We start from the raw sequence: 5930 nt of genomic DNA, 5'->3' as shown, positions 1-5930 counted from the left end.
GGGCCAAATGACTGTCTTTGAACCTGGGCTATGACTTCTTTGATCAACAGATTATGAAGGAAGTGAGTCCATGCCAATTTTAGGACTCATCTTTAGAAGAGTTGGCCGTTCCATTTTAGTTTCCAGGGGTCTGAGCTCCAGATAAGAAGTTCAACTCCATGAGAGAAGTTCACATGGTAGAGACCGTATGGAGAAGCAATGTGATATTACATGGAAAGGAGTGTGGTCCTATTGACCTGAGCCTTCCAGGCATCTTTGTCAAGGAATTAGGCAGGTAAATGAAGCCATGGAGGGCCTTTTAGACTAGCCACTAGCAGAACACCACCGAGTGACCTCAATTGATGTCAATGGACATAAGAATTGTTAGGTTGAGACCTATTATAATTTGTGACCTACATAAAACAGCATTTAGACTAACGTGATTTAGTAATAGATAACATAAAGCACATGTTTAAACATCCTAAATACTCAAATCATAATTTATACATTAATTACTGAAATTATAGGATTCAGTGCTATGAAATAACTTTTATCCATGCAATTTATATAAAAGGCAGATTTATCTTAATCTAAAACAACATCATTTATCTATTTTAAGGAATGAAGACACTTGGATTAAACAATAACTTCCTTTGCATACAATTTTATATATGTTATTAATAATTTAGATATTAAGAACTGTGATATAAAGCCTTCATTACAGAACACATGCTAAATTATTGTCAGTTATTTGCCTTATCCTTGTACCCAAAATGAAGATATTTACCAAAAATAAGTAAAATATATTTTATTCACGGCTTTATCTCATTTGATATTTTTGTATACATGATCACATCAATCAATTAATATATCTCTCTGAGTTAAGCAGGGTAGATGTTATTATTCCCATTACAGATACGAGGAAACTGGTATTCATAGAGAAAATGTTTCAGTTCAGGAAGCCTGGTCACAAAGCAAGCAATCCAAAATTAGGGTACAAAATTTCAGAATTCACATTAGCCATCTGATACAACGTGAAACTTCTGTGCCAATACCTTGTATAAAGTTTGATACATTTCTCAGGAGATATACAAAAGCTTTTTCTTAACGAAATATCTCATGAGATTCCTTCTATTAGCAGCAGGAATTTTATATCTAGGTAGAGGATACTTTTTGTTTAATCATATTTTAATACTAATATATTAACATGCCAGAATATTCTAAGACTATACTTCTTAGGGCTTTTGAAATAAAGACTATTTTAAATAAGATATTTAAACTTCACTTGTATGTTTACTGAATGTGAATTTTAGGATGCCAGAAGTTTAGCCTCATTCCCTCCACTGAATTTCTTTAAAAAACTATTATGCTCCCTGTCTTACATTTATAGGCATAAAAATAAGTTGACATGTGAATTAGTCAGCTACTGAAATAGGTTGTTTTAGTGTTACAGACCTAAACTATAAATTCATAACATAGTCTAATTTTCTTCTTGGGTTCTTTTCATTTTTTCCCTTAAAAATTCTTCCTAATATCCCTAATTATTCCTACGTCACCAATATTTTTAGAAAATCATATTCTTTCTCATTGTTCACCTTCCTTAAATATCAGTAAATTATCATCTCTACCGCTGGCGTTGCTTCACCATATTCTATCAAGTGAGATCCTGCAAGCTTTCTTCATTAATTACTGTCAACTCTTAATCATTATGAGTTTTTGAAACTTTCTTTAATTTGCTTCCTCAAACCGGAATAACTAAAATTAAACATGCTATTCAGGGATATTTTCACTGTAGCCTTTTTCATCACTGTACAATATTAAACACAAGATTGTTTACCTGTTTTAAGGTTTTCATTTCCAATCACATCCTAGTTAAAATGTTTTCAAAATAATTTAAAACTGTAGTTGAAGTGCAAGCCTACAATTCTGTATTAACTCTCTGAATGACAAATCTTATGAGGTACTTAGATATGAGCAAATTAAAGGTGTTTTCAAAGAATGAGAAAGATTTCTATGAAAGCTGGGAAATATCTGAAGTTTTATGAAACTAAAATTTATGTAGCACTGGACAAAAGGTTGCATTTTAGGCTATTGGATTATTTTAATCCTAGAGAAGTCATGTTTTATTTAAATATTTCCAAGAAGGATGATTAGGACAATTACTCATGCACATACACATTTTTAAAATAATTTAAAAGGGGGGGCGCCTGTGGCTCAAAGGAGTAGGGCGCTGGCCCCGTATGCTGGAGGTGTCGGCTTCAAACCTGGTCCCAGCCAAAAACTGCAAAAAAAAAAAAAGAAAAATATTTTAAACAGATCTTTCTGTCTTGTGCATGTAATAAATTCATATGATTATATCATGTACATCATTATCCTTCTACTCAACATAATACAAGGTAAAACAGTGGCCTTAACTCTGAAAATGTTATAAACAGTAGCATTAACAAGTATAAATTTTATTTTAAACTATTAATGGAGGCAAATGTACTTCTAGTTATTGCTCCATAAAAGTTTGGAGCTTTATATTTCGTCACTTTAAGAAAGCAAAGACTAATTCCGCTAAATATTTGGAAGATGTTAAAATAATGAACAGAATCTAGCTCATGAAAGTCAGATTAGCAGAGCATCACATTGTCTAGAAAACTAATGTTTCAAAATAGTCTGCCTTTATCAGATGTTTTCCTGCATAAACGTTTTTAGACAATTATGCATTTTGGATTTAAAAAAAAATCTTCCATTTTTAAAGTGGTATTCATGTTGATAAGCAGTCATTATTATCCAAAAAAGTTATAAAGGAGAGAGAGATATTAGGAAAGAATTTCTTATAAAACTACGAAGACAAGTTACAAAAACTCCAAACAGCATCTATTAGACCATGAACCAATTAATTAAAATAGAGCACATTGATTCACAGAATCTCGTATGTGATTTTGGGCCTTTGAGGGAAGGTAAAATGTCCCCCGGTGAACTGGAAGTCCCATTTTCTCATCAAAATTATTAGTAGCTGTATCGACCAGCATGAAAATAGATTCTGGATATGAAATCAAAAGAATTGGAAAATACGAAGAATACCCCATAGGGAATAAATTTCATGAGGATAGGAGGATAGTGATTTAGTAAGAATAAGAGCTAATACTTATTAACTGTCATTAGCTGATTAAGCACTGTGGTAAGTACTTTCTGTGTATTAACTCATTTAATTGTCATAACAACCCTAATTATTATCATTCTCATTTTATAGATGAAGAAGTTGAGATGCAGAGAGGTTACGAAATGTTCTGTCTAATCGCTAATAATGGGTAAAGCTGGTAATTGAACCCAGGCAGTCTGGCTTTAGAGTTTGCTCTAATTAGTCCCTTGATTCTCAGACTGGAGAGTAGATGAGAATCACTTGAGAGGAAAATTAGAATACAGATTTCTGGGTCCCACTCCCAAAAGTTTCTGATTTAGATGTTGGGGAGAAAACCAAAGCTTTCCATTTCTAACAGAGTCCCCAGGTAATCCTGCTGCTGCTGGTCCAGGGCTCCCACTCCGAGAGCTACGTTGCACTGTTGTACTGCCTCTTAGGAACAAGAGTGATCGCATTCAATTTTAGGTTCTATAATTTTGTTTTTTGCATTGTAGGATTAAAAATTTGCTTTCATCAAAACAAATAATGATACATTATAATTAAGATGACTATTAGGAACATCATGCAGGTGCAAATCAATTCATTTAATAATCATTAATTGCCATTCACGGGTTTGGGGCTTGAAATACAATAATGAGCAACATCTATTGATATATTGAATATATTGAACATATATTGATCTTACACTCAAACTTCACTTCAGAAAGATGTAAATTAATAGTTCAACTATAATGTGATGAAGGTTTTTATGGACGTGGCAAGGAGGTGGGGATTAAAAGAGAGAACGTTTCAATGAGCAGAATTTTTCAATTGTGTTAACTTGTCAATTAAAGTTAACGTGATATATTTTCTCATGACCAGGGAAAATACAAAGTTATGAAGATGAGAAAAGGCACATTGAATATTGAAAATTATTAAGAATCAGATCGGCTGCAGCACAGGGATGGGGCAAATGGGTAGGAAGCTGAGTAAAAGAAAATTAACATGAATATATAGAAATTGTTAAAACAGGAGGACTTCCTAAAGTTTTGATGAGAAGTTGGTGAGAGGTTTTAAGCAAGAGATATGAGTAGTGGTGCTTTCTAGATAGGTAACTCTGCAAAATGCAGAGTTAACAGCATGCATTAACCCAGTAGTTGTTTGGAGGGTGGTTTAGAACAAGAGGTCTTAGAGGCAAGGAAATCAGACCAGTCAGGAAATGGTGTGGGCGTGTTATAAAATAATGGCCATGAAGTTGAATTGAAAGGGTAGAATAAATAAATAAATACATAACACCTGCCTGGTACTCTTAAGTGCTCTTTTAAGTAGTTTACATGTTATAACTCGATTAATCCTCACAAGAATCTTATGAGTTAAGTACTATTTTTTTCTCTGTTGAAGAAACTGAAGTACAGAGAAGGTAAGCCCTTTACCCAAAGCAACACTGCCTATCAGTGGTACAGCAAGGACTTGAACCCAGATATTTTTGTTCTGGAGTCCACCTTCCCAGCCAGGCCTGGTAAGGAACTGAATATTGTAGGCAAGCAAAAGGGTGTTTAAAGAGCTCTCACATCAACTGGATATTTAGGCTGGTAAATATGTATAAAATATCCATTATGTATAGCCTAGCCACTTAAGTGATGATCTAGTAGATGAATAGGAAACCAGACATTTCTTTCAGCAAGTTTTAAAAATTATTATTATATAACACTGGAGTGAAAACGGTGTCTTTAGAGTATGATCAATGAAACAGATACTGTCTCGAGTTCCCGTGTCACGCTGATAGAGCCACAACACATCTTCCTTTGGCCTACAAGGAACAGGTTATAGTTCTGAGAACAACTATTGGGTTAATTCTGGGATTCCCATTCTTGCTTCAGATTAACTCCATCAGAATTTATTAAGTGTCTGCAATTTTTAGCCATTTTTCCAGGTAGAAAAAGCATAGAAAAGAAATAGATACAGTCCTGGCTTAGGAAAATTAACTATGTATGTGCATATTTCATTGTAACTATGTAGTTCTGTAGTAGCCAACATGTAGGGCTCTACCAAAAATTAAAAGGGTCAAGACCACACAACGTTGTTGATGTGCAGCTACAGCTACCGAACTTTTCATCATTTTCCAAATGACTACAGCTCTTGTCTGTCTTTCATGGTGAAGAAGAATAAAATAAAATTGAGAAAAAAGAGGTATTAAGTAAAAGAGAAAAAAACGCAAGACACTTCATTATGGCTTCTCCAGCCTGGTGGAACAAAGACAACAACTTACAATCACAAGCTCTTCCTGGACACTGAAATAGTCTAGCATGGGAAGAACAATATTAGGGCATTTCCAAAAAAGTCTACGTATTAAAAAAGAGATACCCTTGTTGAAATCTAACATAAGGGTAGAACTGTCTAGCCCTAGTTATTTTATCTTCTGGAAAGGAAATGCTTTTGTTTACTATACCTGCCTAAGCATCATTACAGGGAAGGCACAAAATAGGAAAAAATCAAAACAATATAAAACAAAACGCTTTGAACTTTCGTTTAGATACTCAGTTTCTTAGGCTTTAAAGTTCAGAGGAAAATTGTAAGAGCACAATTAAATAATAAAAGGACAATAATAAAAGGTCTGATAAGTAGAAAAATGCAAGCTACATATAAGGTTCATTAAAAGAAAAGCTTGCACAATTTTTGATAACAAAAAGGGTGATAGCAATCATGTGACTGTGATATAGAAAAATGGTTCTTGTATGTTGTTATTTTAAAAGAAAATGGTTAACTGTATTCTCCATCATAATGAGTAATTAGGAAAATGATGCCATTGTTGAAAATATCCACCTTTTCAAAGCCATTTCTT

Source organism: Nycticebus coucang, chromosome 11 (assembly GCF_027406575.1).
Source record: "Nycticebus coucang isolate mNycCou1 chromosome 11, mNycCou1.pri, whole genome shotgun sequence".
Taxonomy (NCBI): domain Eukaryota; kingdom Metazoa; phylum Chordata; class Mammalia; order Primates; family Lorisidae; genus Nycticebus; species Nycticebus coucang.
The sequence above is the reverse complement of the archived record's forward strand: the minus strand, read 5'-3'. Positions refer to the sequence as shown.